Genomic DNA, 15,160 nt, shown 5'->3' with positions numbered 1-15,160 from the left:
TGACAGGTAGGTGATGCATATATGGGGTACATGGACGAGCTAGCGAGCAAAGTAACCTTGGGACCTAGATTGGTTTTATTTTATTGTGACCCTTAAACACTTTTTATGTCACATACATTTTAGGGACATATGTCTCCCTCTTTACATTGGTTGTATAATTTGCTATTCGCGACTTTAGCGATGGTTATGTTATGAAACTTCTAGTTAGACCGTGTTTACTTTTCCGCAATAAATGACGGTGTCACACTTCTGATCCAGTGTCTCACGCCCACCAAGCTCCCGTTCTATCTCTTAAACCTGTCAAGTCTGCTCGCCAATATTTGGGTCATCATAGGTGTTCACGAATACACAGGGTCAACCACGAGGTTGAGTAGGGAAAACAATGAAACAAAAAAAAAATATGATATGCATGCTCCTCCGACACCTCCATCTCCATCTCAACTCATATCTCATAACCAGTCTCATAACTCATAACCCGGAACGCCCACCATACCGATCCCCTGTGAGACTATATATATCGACCGTAGCCGATCCGCATTTCATAGCACTTGTTGAGGACACCAGGGCAAGTCCTGCAGAACCCGCCTGGGCCTTATCACAACATCATCACCACACCACATCACCACAACATCCACCATCTCCAATGCATATGAATGCTCAAAAGAAATTAATGCCACACAATATATATATATCATTGAACTGATAAATCATAAAATCATGCCGGTTACCAAATGTTGTGATAATATACTCAATACGATCAATTCAGTCAATCACCTTCCAGTATATGAATCGTAACGTAAATCAACAACCATAAATCAAGTCAACACAATTCAACAACAACGATAATAAGTCAAGTGTATTTCCCTACCTCAGTACTGCAGTCAGATAGCCGGGTGTCCAGTAATATTCCACAACAATTCGCCCTCTGAAAGATAATTAAATGATAACAATTACTTAACTATTCCCGTTCCCAAAATAGAGAGTTATTAAAGATAGAACTTCCTAAAAATGGAAACTTTCCCGATATAGTAACTTTTCTATTAAACCCGTCTCTAATTAATTAATTATTATTTTATTTTAAATAACTCGGAACAAAACCAAAACGATAATTAAAGGATTAAACGAATTATGTGACTAAGAAAACCCGAATCAAATATTGAACAACTCAACAACCCGACTCAAAACCCGTCTCTAATTATTTTAATTAACTCGGGAATTAAATTAATTAAATAAGAATACGATAACTTAAATAATAACGAAACGAATCAAACCCACTAAATAACACGCCCCAACCCACGGCTTCCAACCGGTTTCCCGACTCTACGCGCCACCTAACCACCGTGACAACCACCGCACTTGCTCCCCACTTCGACCCCACCACCAACAACCAACCCAACCCCGGTCGATCGCCACGGCGAGTCGAACCAGGGCCGTCATTTGGCCTGGTTCACCGCCAAGCCTCACCAAACGCCCCATTTTCTCGACTCACCACCACCGCAACCATTACCTAACCCCTGCCAAACCACCACAGCCCTACTCGCGTCAGCAAGCGCACCAAAGGCCGTGGCGCCGCCGGTTCGACCTCCCCTGAGTCCACGGTGGCGCCACCCCAAACCTACCCATTCTAAACCCACCTGAAAACCCGCATTTTTAACCCGTTTGCCACCCCCTGTCGCTGCCGCCTCTCTCTGCCACTACCACTGCCTAAAACCTCCCTAACCACCACCACTACACTCGACACATACCACCCAATGCCCTTACCCCGTCTACAACCACCAGCCTCATCTCTCTAAGTCACGAAACAACACCCAAAAACCCGACATCAATGCGAAAACAGAGAAGATTTGTGCGCCTACCTTTTTCTGCCCCCACAACTGCCACCAGGGCCGCCCACGGACGTCGACAACCACCCTACGGCCTTCCTTGCTGCGCCGTCAACACCCAGGCTTAATCTCTCTCTCTCTCTCTATGCGTGAAGGTTGATGTTTGAGCTGATGAAGAAGGGAGGCGTGAGGGAGGCGGGTGAGGGGAAGGGTTTGGTAGTGTTTAGGTTATAATTAGGGTTAGGGTTTAGGGTTAATTGGGTTGAACATGTTATTGGGCCAACTTAAATGGGTTAGCTCACATTTCGAATTCCACATAAACCCGTCTCAATTAACTTACGATAGCTTAATGTAATTATCGACTCAACTATTAACCCGACATAATTAGTAATATAAAATGTATAATAACTAATATATAATAATATCCGTTTAATTGATTATATAAAATACGGGGTATTACACAAGGAGTCACAAGGACAAATGAACAAGGACAAATGGTCCATAGAACGAGTCACAAGGACTAAAGAAAAAGATCAAATGATTTATACAATGAGTGCTTGTTACAAATGATTTAAACAACGAGTCACAAGGACTAATGAACAAGGACAAATGGTTCACACAACGAGTCACATGGACTAATGAACAAGGACAATTGGTTCACACAACGAGTCACAAGTACTAATGAACAATGAAAAATGGTTCAGACAACAAGTCACAATAACAAGAACAATTGGTTTACCCAATGAGTCATAATGACTAATAAACAATGACAAATGGTTAACATTACGAGTTACAAGGAATAATGAACAAGGATATATGGTTCACACAACGAGTCACAAGGACTAATGAACAAGGACAAATAGTTTACACAACGAGTCACAAGGACTAATGAACAAGGATAAATGGTTCACACAACAACTCACAAGGACTAATGAACAAGGAAAAATGGTTCACACAACGAGTCACAATAACAAAGACAAATGGTTTACACAACGAGTCACAAGGACTAATAAACAAGGACAAATTGTTTAAACAACAAGTCACAAGGACTAAAGAACAAGGACAGATGGTTCACACAACGAGTCACAAGGACTAATGAACAAGGACAAATAGTTTAAACAACGAGTCACAAGGACTAATGAACAAGGACAAATGGTTCACACAACGAGTCACAAGGACTAATGAAAAATGAAAAATGGTTCACAAAACAAGTCACAATAACAAGGACAATTGTTTTACCCAATGGGTCACAAGGACTAAAAAACAAGGACAAATGGTTAACATTACGAGTTACAAGGACTAATGAACAAGGATAAATGGTTCACACAACGAGTCACAAGGACTAATGAACAAGGACAAATAGTTTACACAACGAGTCACAAGGACTAATGAACGAGGACAAATGGTTCACACAACGAGTCACAAGGACTAATGAACGAGGAAAAATGCTTCACACAACAAGTCACAACAACAAGGACAAATAGTTTACACAACGAGACACAAGGACTAATAAACATAGACAAATGGTTCACACAACAAGGACCAAGGACTAAAGAACAAGGATAAATGCATCACACAATGAGTCACAACGACTAATGAACAAGGACAAATGGTTCACACAACGAGTGACAAGGACAAATGGTTAACATAACGAGTTACAAGGACTAATGAACAAGGACAAATGGTTCACACAACGAGTCACAAGGACTAATGAACAAGGACAAATAGTTTACACAACGACTCACAAGGACTAATGAACAAGGACAAATGGTTCACACAACGAGTCACAAGGACTAATGAACAAGGAAAAATGGTTCACACAACGAGTCACAATAACAAAGACAAATGGTTTACACAACGAGACACAAGGACTAATAAACATAGACAAATGGTTCACACAACAAGGACCAAGGACTAAAGAACAAGGATAAATGCTTCACACAATAAGTCACAAGGACTAATGAACAAGGAGAAATGGTTCACCCAACGAGTCACAAGGACAAATGGTTAACATAACGAGTTACAAGGACTAATGAACAAGGACAAATGGTTTACACAACGAGTCACAAGGACTAATGAACAAGGACAAATAGTTTACACAATGAGTCACAAGGACTAATGAACAAGGACAAATGGTTCACACAATGAGTCACAAGTACTAATGAACAAGGACAAATAGTTTACACATCGAGTCACAAGGACTAATGACCAAGGACAAATGGTTCACACAACGAGTCACAAGGACTAAAGAACAAGGAAAAATAGTTAACACAAGGAGTCGCAAGGACAAATGAACAAGGACAAATGGTTCACACAACGAGTCACAAGGACTAATGAACAAGGACAAATAGTTTACACAACGAGTCACAAGGACTAATGAACAAGGACAAATGGTTCACACAACGAGTCACAAGGACTAATGAACAAGGAAAAATGGTTCACACAACGAGTCACAATAACAAAGACAAATGGTTTACACAACGAGTCACAAGGACTAATAAACAAGGACAAATGGTTTAAACAACGAGTCACAAGGACTAAAAATAAGGACAAATGGTTCACACAATGAGTCATAAGTACTAATGAACAAGGACAAATAGTTTACACATCGAGTCACAAGGACTAATGACCAAGCACAAATGGTTCACACAACGAGTCACAAGGACTAATGAACAAGGAAAAATGGTTCACACAACGAGTCACAATAACAAAGACAAATGGTTTACACAACGAGTCAAAAGGACTAATAAACAAGGATAAATGGTTTAAATCTTATGCATGCAAACTAAAATAAAAGAAGATAAGAAAACATTTTCTCACCATATGAATTTCGGTCAAATGGGCAGCAACAAGATCTCCTTCTTGTTTGTTCTTGAGCTTTCCAATATTGGATGAACATACATGACCTCAAAGTAGAAGCCCTCCAATTAGTAGCACCCAAGACAATCCCTTAATCCCACAAACTAATATGTACTAGATATTTGTAATGTGGTTTACCTTAAAATCTATTACTAATACTCATATACTACTTCTAGTATTAATAGTGTATGATTTAAACAAATTAGATTCATCAAACTTGATTTTGTGATGAACAAGAGAGAGAAAGGAGTTTTTATCAAAACATGAGAGAATGATGAAAATTATGAAGAAAAATCCTCTACACCCTACACCAAAAACCGGTTGGTGTGTGTATATGGACCAATTTTTCTTTTTCTTTTTGTCTTCACAAGACAAATTGGTGTAAGGCTTTTGCATGGTCAAGTCACTATCAAGTTTCATAGACAAAAGAATAAGACAAATGAACAAGACAAAATTTCCAAGCATGCCCACCTAATTTTCGGTTTCTATGTTGTAATATGGAGTCCATTTTATTTTTGTCAATTGTACAATTATATGTCATGTGACATGTGACATGTCTTATGTCATGTTTTAATTTAAAATGCATATTTAACAAATTAAATATCATTTACAAATTAAATAAATCATATTTAACAAATTGACTAGTAATATAAAATTATTTTCTCATAAAATGGTCATTTAATTACTAGTTAGTATAATTCACAACCTCTTGAAATTATAACTGACTTATCATTCTCATCTCACGTGTTTCGCAAACACCGATTAATTTTAGTAATATAACTTCTTAAATTACTAAATAAAATCTTATTTAATCACATTAGAATAAGATGTCATTTTCTCTCTTATGATAATAATTTGTTCAATTTTAAGGAATTAATTAATCAGATTAAGATACAATTAATTAACCTTTTCAATTAAGGGAATCGTCCTTTAGGTGTGACCTCAAGGGATCAATAGGTCACCACCGTCAAGACGACAATAATGTCAAACTCTAGCCACCAATCATTACCGATATGTGTGGACCAGTTGACTATATATATTATGTATCATCCCTTCCGTATTCTTGTAATGAGATTTAATAATGATATTTAAATCATGTGATCGCACTATTGTTGAGGACACATTTCCCAACAATCTCTCACTTGTCCTCGACAAGTGTGCGTCACCAATTCTCTTGTCCTGTTACTATCTCCCACTCAATACAAGGTGTCTTTCGGGTCATACTTGATCATATCAAGAGTGGTTTCCTCGATCTGGAGAATAACTGATTGACCGGAATTTATCCACCATGGATACCTTCCGAGCGTGGCCACGCATTTCCAGTTCATTACCCCTCGAGTGGCCCTGAGATATTGTTTTAACCCTGACAAAGGGGTGGAAAATTCCTATCGCACTTATTCCCTTCGACTAGCCACAGCCATCATAACCCAAAATATGCCCATTTGACCCCATTTACGAAGGTCGTAGTAACACAAATCAAAGTTAATCTGAAACTGTGCCATCTTAGGTGAACAGTCTTTAGTCAAAAGAATCGACTCATTAGAATACTATAGTAGCTCTCGCCACGACCAGGCTTTATAAATTTGCCAGAACTCTATAAGCGGTCACTGCCCGACAAAGTGTTCCTAACAGTCTGCCTATGTGATCGACTAGTCATCTCACATGACTCTATAGCACTTGAACTTGCCATCAATCGCATCACACTCTAGTCACTTCGAGACGTCACCTCATACAAGTGACTATGGGCGAATACAATGTTAATCCATGTTCACTTTAACGGGGTTCAATGTTGTCTCTACAACCCGTTTGGATGTAACAAAGTATAAAAGGAGTTTTTAAAGTAAAAACTCGAACGACAAATGCGATTATCACATATGAATAGTCAATGCCTGATTACTATTTCATGTTCTATAATCTAATTTGTTCTTGTATGTAGTTGTTCATTTCAATTCAATTGAAATGACATGTCTCATCATGTTTAGCCTATGAGAAGGCTTTGGTTAGTAGGTTTTATCAACTTCTTGTACCTTACTCAACCTTACTACATACTCGTTTTCCTTTGTAATGTATACATTTGTATTACAAAACTTTCTGAGTACGTGTCGAGATCCAATCAAGAAATAGGCCCTCTAGCCTAAGAATAGCTCCCACTGTTTTCACAGTCTGCGGGACTCATTCTCTTGCACATCTCATGATTGCAAGTGTACTCAATTTCCGTTATAAATATCTCTCATTGTTCTTTATTGCCTAGAACGATTCTAGAAAATCTATTTCTTAAATAACATAGCCACAATGGTATCTTAACCATCTTAATGTGTTTTGATTATGGTTTTGTCGGAAACCATGCGCAATCTCAATTGTCAATTGTCACTTGTGTAACACCCTTACACAAAATTGCATCATAAACACTTTGCTTTACTTCCTTAATGCTTCTGCAAGCACTTAAGGGTAATCTTTATGGTTACTTGGTAAAGATTACTTAAATTCGATTTTGAAAACAATTCATCATACTCAAAGTATATGAAGTGTTATACATCATTACTTATTTAATTGATCCGGCAGCGGAAGCAAATGGAATCAATCAAATATGTTCAATTTAATTGAACTAGTCATGAATCTTATCAATGTAAGACTTCTTATTGACGCTAATATCATGTGGATTTACCTACATAAATCCGGATATTAAAGATGTATTATAATACTCCATAAGTCTTAGATCATTCTCAATGATCAATATGTCATCCACATATAAGACTACTAAAATTTCCGTAACTCCCACTAAACTTCATGTATAAACACAACTTCTCGACTTATTGAGAAAAGTTTTATCACATGATCAAAATGTTGATTCCAACTCATTGATGTCCTACTTAAGACCCTCTCTTAAGTTTCACATTATCATAGGATTGCAAGAATCTACAAAACTCAAGACATGTATTGAATACATTCCTTCTAATTGAAGAAGTGGGTTTTAGATTCACTTGCTATATGTATATCATCATTGTGAAACACAATCCCTAAGAAGATCCAAATAGACTTAAGTATTTCAAGCTTTGAAATCTCTCTTTATTAGTGCAAAACCCTTTGTCACTAATCATGTAACACCCGCGAATTTCTCATTTTGACAATTTTAATTTATTAAACCGTTTAATTACCTCATTTTATATTATTAAGTTATTTAATTTAATTAATTCATTTTGCGCACGATTTTAATGAAAAGAATATTTTAAAGTTTAATTTATAGAAAAATACGTACTTTTGGTCGGGCAATAATAATGACCATAATGACGATAATAATATTTTCCGTCTTAAATTCCGTCTAACTTTAGACCGTCACATTGCAATGGAGAATCTTATCTAAATACGGACCAATCGAAAATCGACACATACACCCCTATCCACCCCACACTCTACTTTTACATATTATTATTATTATTATTATTATTATTATTATTATTATTATTATTATTATTATTATTATTATTATTATTATTATTATTATTATTATTATTATTATTATTATTATTATTATTATCATTATTAAATATAATTATTATTTATTGTTGTAGGTACCGTGTCCCCATTCCCCTTTCATCCCCACACTCTCCTTCTTTCGTCTTCTTCCTTTAATAAAACAAGCAAAGAAAAGATCGACTCAACAAAGAACAACAATACAAACACGTAACACCATTTTCGTCCCTCCAAAAACCCAGATCCCTCCCTTATTTCTCAACCAAACTCCATTATTTTCACACCATTGGCTTCCTCTCTTCTTCCTCCTCATTTTTAGGTAAGAAAGTCTTAACTTTGTTGAAATTTTCGAAATGGACATCTTTTATAAACTCGGTTTTGTGACCCTTTTTACTCGTTTTTCTTCCCTTTTAGTTGAAGACTGAGGTTAGGCTCGAGTTTTGGACGTTCTTACTCTGGAATTCGCGAGGATAAGGTAACGGTGATAGGTTACTCGACAAGTGTCGAAATTCCGTCCCTTGTCTCGGTTTTTACTGTGTTTAGTGTAAAGTTTTGGTCTTTATGTGTTTCCTCATGTGTGGAGTTAATTTCGTGGAGCTTGGGGTCGCTTTACTTGGATATTAGTCGTTTCCATGGCTTAATCTTTCATGTTGTAGCCGTCTATGAAGCGAGTGTTGCTTGTTGTCTCTTCGAGGATCGGTGTGTACATTGCTTGCCGATTTTTCTCGGGTTTACTCATGGCCGGAATTTGACCGTGTTTATCCTTGTTTAAGTTGTACTCATTCCGTCTCGAATTTGTCTTTTGTTGTCTGTCTGAAACCGTGTATTTGCTAGGCTGCTCACCCCTGTTTTACCCTCCGTTTTACCATTTTCGTTCTCAGTTTTGGGGCGGGTTTAATGGTCCCTCAGGCCGGTTTTCCCTGCTTGTATCTTTACGCTAAAATCGTCACCTGTTTACTCGATATTTGCTGCTTATAAACTCGTTTTTTTTTGGACTGTCGGATACCCGTTTTTACTCTCTGTTTGGAGGGTTGTTTTTGAGCGGGAATGGTGGCGAAGGGGGCTGTGTCTAGCCGCAGCTGTGGGCTGACCAAGGGTGGCCGTGACCACGGCAGTGGCAGGGGGGTAGAGACCTCAACCGCGGCTTGGCAGTAGCGGTTGTTGGTCATAGTGAATGGCCGTGACTACCTTGCCTTCTTTCTTTGGCCTTAAAACTCATTCATTTAGTGATTGTTGTTGGGCTAGTTGTGTTTTACATGGTGGGCTCACTTTCCTATAGTCTTTGGGCTCACCATATTGTATTTGTGGGGCTTGACTTGTAGTCAATGGGCCATACTCATATTATGGGTACTTACGGCGCCAAATTTAGTATGTATGGACCGTTTAAATTCCCGTCTCGAATTTTATAACGTGACTCGTTTAATATCGTTATTTTTCGTGTTTACTTTGTTGGACTCATTATTTAGTCTTTGGGTTCACCCTTGTTTAATGGTTGGGCTCACTACTCCCTAGTTTTTGGGCTCACCTTATTGTTTTAAATGGACTCATTATACCTTAAGTGTTGGGCTTACATGTTTCTTTCATTGGGCTTGTACATGTGTACATATATCTTATGAAGGGCCACACATTATGGTACTTCTAGTGCCCACTTCGGGATATTTGATTTATTTAAATTTCCGTCCCGTATGTCATATAACGTAAATTATTCATTACCACTTGTTATATTCTATTTAACCGGCATGTTTAAATATGAAATGAAATATTTATTTTTGTGTTACAAGTGTGAAAAGATTATTATAAATAATTACTTGTAAGAGTCGTATTCTTGTAGAAATGCCATTATACTGTCATATATGCTATAACGTATTACTCGACATACCTTTACGCCGCTCTCGTGCCGTTCTGCCGGGAGTTGGTTGATTCATGTTTTTCCTGCCCCTTTCGGACTGTTCTGCCGATTGTGGGTTAGCTCATATCGTATTCTGGAGATAATGCCTTTATGCTATACCGTATTGCTTGACTTATCTTTACGCTCTTATGGATCGTTCGCCGATTGTGGGTTTAGCTCATATTTTCCGCCTCTTTTTGTTACGTTTCGCCGATTGTGGGTTCTCGACTTCCGTTCGTCGATCGAGTCTTGGATGTGGACTGTTCGCCGCATGTCGAATCGGGGACCGTTCGCCGAGAGTCTCGGCGATTTAGACTAGGACTGAGTCTTGGGAGTACCATTGTCGTCCTACCAGGGGAATTATATATTTATATGAGTAGTAAAGGTCTTGCTTGGTTATAGATATCGGTATTTGTCTTTCAAGGTAAGAGTTATGCCTTATGTTGTTTGTCTTGGTCCTATCGGATACTAGAGGTGAGCTATAAGCCCTCTAGTTGCGATATGATCGTCGGGATTGATGTTCCCATCCGTTCTTATGGTGAGATGCAAGCCATAAGTATGAATGTGACATTAGTAGCCACGTCCCGTGTAATGTTTGTTAAGTGGTTTTCCAAATAATGGCTACAGTTTCTATTCTTGTAATTTGCATTGGTTGATCCCTTACTTAACTGCTTCACATGATTCGAATTCTAATCTCATATCTATATTGTAATTCTTTGAAATGCGTGCTTTTGTATAAACGACCATATTCCTGTCTTTCATATTATTTAATTGTTTCACATGATCAGATGAATCTTTATTAAGCTAATGTTGGCATATCTTGTTCTATCCCAATTATTTGCCATGTTTACATATAAACTTGATATTCTTATCTTTTGTATGTATCTTATATGACTTACCTGTTTTAGTTCCTTGTTATGTTCGTTTTGACATTTTGTGGGTCGGGAGAACTCGAGTTACTCCCCACTGACTGTGGCGTTCATGTTTACATGAATGACAGGTATTAGTGATGCATTCATGGGGTGAAGACATGTGTGAGCTAGCGAGCACTTCGGCCTAGTAGTTAGTTTATTAGGATTGTTTAGACCTACCTTTTATTGTATTGTCATTCGAGGGATATATTTTCCCTCGCTTCGACTATCACGTTTGTATAATTTAAACTTTATTTCCGCATTCTTTATTTATGCTTTGGATTTTAATGAACCCGCGCTTTAAATTTTAAAAGTTTCAAAAATTTCCTAATTTCCGCTTGAATTTATAAGTTATGTTTTCCGCTTTATCGCGGGGTGTCACAGTTGGTATCAGAGCCTATGTTGCTCCCGACGCACACACGTGTACCCCAAATTTGATTTGAACCTGACCTTGAATAATGAATGAGAGATGGGTAGACTTAAGGACCTAAGGTGGTAGTCTGTAGTGTGTTTGCTCTTTGTTAGGTTCTAACTTGTTTGTGGACTGTCATTTAATAATTGTTGTGCCCTTGGATCATTTACCGTGAGCTTACCTACATGAAGATCAAGATTTGGTGTCTATTGCCGGAAATTGAAGATTTGTTCAACTTTGAAGAATGCTTCTACTTCCTCGAAGATGTTTTTCATTCTTTGTGTACCTTGCCTTAATCTTTATCTCTTAGTGCTTATCCCTCTTCTAAAATTTCTCCTATTTTGCTTAAAAGCTACTCTGGTACTCCTAACTTGTCCTTTGATCCTTGCTAATCTTTCTTAACGCCCTTTTTATAGTACTCCTTCTTTTGAGGAATGTTGGCATTGGTTGGGAATTTTGACCTTTGAGGAGATTGTTTGTAGTTGATCCTTAATCCTGGTTTTGAGAGGATTTGATGTTGGAAAGACTTAGGTTGTGTGATGAGACATACTTAGTGATTCTTATACCTAGACCCGTTATAAAGTGAGTATATTTGATTGGTGGATTCTGTGTGCCAAGTGTGAGTTGCATTTGTTACTAAGGTTATAGAACTTGGCTTTGTTGTTTATGTTTAGAATTTGAGAGGTTTGAAAAGTGTAGTGAGACATATCTTGGGATACTAGTGCCTAGTACTTGGCTTAAAATGGATGGAAGAGAATGGTGGATTTGAGGTTGTATGACTGACTAAGTAAGACGAGTTTGTGATTGGCTTTCGTAGTCGCTTTGGATATGAGGGTTTGATAATATAGATGTTACCATATGAGAAATGTTAATTGTGGATTATTAGTTGGTTTAAGTGAATGATATTGATTGCTACTTGAGGTATGGTATGAGAGTGAGACTAAGCTACATTATTGGAAAGTCTTAGCGCTTGTTTTAGTAACTAGAAAGGATAATGGTATGGTTGACACCAATTGTTAAGTTTAAGGACATAGTTTCAATTTTGGTGTTAGGATGTGGAATATTCGAGGAACTTTTTCTTGGAGTTTAGAGCTTGGTATTGGGATTCTTGATTGAGGGTTTACTTATATGAGGAACCCATGGTTGACACTAGTTGGATATGAGTATAGCTTGGTTGGAACTTTGACCTTGATCTTGTGGAAGTCATTTGTAGATGTTTGAGGTTCCGCAGTAATGAGATCACTCTTATAGTGGAGTACCTTGTTTCATGGAATTGCGTAGGATGAAGTAACATAAGTGATTTGAGGAAATTCTTGGGAATGTTGTGATTATAAGTTTTGTTGTTAGGAAGTTTTCAGAGCCGCTTAGGATGATGTTGTTGTTGAAGTTTGAGTGTCTAGCATTTCCTTGTTGTCTAATTCATCTTCTTCTTTGACCATAAGCGTTACCGTTTATACCTCTCTTCCTTACTTCATCTTGCTCCTCCCTTAAGTTTGAAACTCGTAACCTATGAAACTCTATCTTTGACATCCTTGTTGACCTTACTTCAATTCTTACCCTATGAAATTCATCATAACTCTTTTGTCGGTTAAGTTAGGACTCTGTTAGCGTACCTGGTATTTATGTTGTCTAAATTGCATTTCATTTATTACAATGTCTAAACTTTCAAGCTACCATTTTTGACTTGTTGTTAAAAGTTGATGTTACTTTTACAAACTTTACCTATTTTAAAGGTTTGAAAATGAAAATTTGATTTAACCCCATATTTGTCCGTTGAATATAGACTTCTTTATGATGATTTTAATTGCTAAACATGTGGTTTCTTTAAATTTTATCCAATTTCTGTTAACTTTAACCTATTTATGATTTTTTTTTTTTGTCAAAGCATAATGTTATATTTTCAGGAATTTGATTCACTTTTGAGTTTAAATGAGAAATCTTCATTCCTATCTTGGCTTTTACAAGAGAAAATTTGAGTAAATTACCTTTCTCTTTTGATTTTAACGTTGATCGGATGATAGAACTCGTTATTGGAGACGTTTGATAACTTGTTCTACGCTTGTCGGCGAATGATTTTTGTTTTAAATTTGTCTTTGACTTGGAAAGTAAGCGTTCTTGTGTGCACGACAAGAACAATTTCGTTCCATGAATGAGACTTATACTTTTGAAAACTCTCCGTTAATGTTTTTGAAAGTGTGTTGATTTCGATTTATACAAATGATTTGCCTTTCGACTTGGTTCTGTCGGAAAATTTTAGTTGAAACTTTTGAAAGAATTTGAATTCTTACGATAAGTAACCTTTAATGTTTCGGTTACCGATTCCAATTCCAGTTTTACTTTATTTAACCTTTCTTTTCTACTTTCAAGTTTCGAGGACGAAACTTTTTAAAAAGATGGGGTGATTGTAACACCCGCGAATTTCTCATTTTGACAATTTTAATTTATTAAACCGTTTAATTACCTCATTTTATATTATTAAGTTATTTAATTTAATTAATTCATTTTGCGCACGATTTTAATGAAAAGAATATTTTAAAGTTTAATTTATAGAAAAATACGTACTTTTGGTCGGGCAATAATAATGACCATAATGACGATAATAATATTTTCCGTCTTAAATTCCGTCTAACTTTAGACCGTCACATTGCAATGGAGAATCTTATCTAAATACGGACCAATCGAAAATCGACACATACACCCCTATCCACCCCACACTCTACTTTTACATATTATTATTATTATTATTATTATTATTATTATTATTATTATTATTATTATTATTATTATTATCATTATTAAATATAATTATTATTTATTGTTGTAGGTACCGTGTCCTCATTCCCCTTGCATCCCCACACTCTCCTTCTTTCGTCTTCTTCCTTTAATAAAACAAGCAGCAGCATCAGCGACTCAACAGCAACAACAATACAAACACAGAACACCATTTTCGTCCCTCCAAAAACCCAGATCCCTCCCTTATTTCTCAACCAAACTCCATTATTTTCACACCATTGGCTTCCTCTCTTCTTCCTCCTCATTTTTAGGTAAGAAAGTCTTAACTTTGTTGAAATTTTCGAAATGGACATCTTTTATAAACTCGGTTTTGTGACCCTTTTTACTCGTTTTTCTTCCCTTTTAGTTGAAGACTGAGGTTAGGCTCGAGTTTTGGACGTTCTTACTCTGGAATTCGCGAGGATAAGGTAACGGTGATAGGTTACTCGACAAGTGTCGAAATTCCGTCCCTTGTCTCGGTTTTTACTGTGTTTAGTGTAAAGTTTTGGTCTTTATGTGTTTCCTCATGTGTGGAGTTAATTTCGTGGAGCTTGGGGTCAGTTTACTTGGATATTAGTCGTTTCCATGGCTTAATCTTTCATGTTGTAGCCGTCTATGAAGCGAGTGTTGCTTGCTGTCTCTTCGAGGATCGGTGTACATTGCTTGCTGATTTTCTGGGTTTACTCATGGCTGGAATTTGGACTGTGTTTATCCTTGTTTAAGTTGTACTCATTCCGTCTCGAATTTGTCTTTTGTTGTCTGTCTGAAACCGTGTATTTGCTAGGCTGCTCACCCTTGTTTTACCCTCCGTTTTACCATTTTCGTTCTCAGTTTTGGGGCGGGTTTAATGATCCCTCAGACCGGTTTTCCCTGCTTGTATCTTTACGCTAAAATCGTCACCTGTTTACTCGATATTTGCTGCTTATAAACTCGTTTTTTTTTGGACTGTCGGATACCCGTTTTTACTCTCTGTTTGGAGGGTTGTTTTTGAGCGGGAATGGTGGCGAAGGGGCTGTGTCAGCCG

The 15,160-nt window shown here is 37.1% G+C and overlaps 1 long non-coding RNA gene across 1 annotated transcript; it reads left to right on the top strand.

The window, feature by feature from the left end:
• The first annotated feature begins 8,371 nt into the window (after positions 1-8,371).
• LOC141658752 (uncharacterized) lies at positions 8,372-11,154 on the top strand. The gene is made up of 3 exons (XR_012549395.1): positions 8,372-8,472; positions 8,568-8,628; positions 11,042-11,154. It is a non-coding gene; the product is annotated as an uncharacterized LOC141658752 (long non-coding RNA).
• The last annotated feature ends 4,006 nt before the right edge of the window (positions 11,155-15,160 follow it).

Source organism: Silene latifolia, chromosome 6, assembly GCF_048544455.1.
Source record: "Silene latifolia isolate original U9 population chromosome 6, ASM4854445v1, whole genome shotgun sequence".
Classification (NCBI taxonomy): Eukaryota; Viridiplantae; Streptophyta; class Magnoliopsida; order Caryophyllales; family Caryophyllaceae; genus Silene; species Silene latifolia.
Note: the sequence above shows the minus strand (reverse complement) of the source record. Positions and strands in the feature narration are given on the sequence as shown.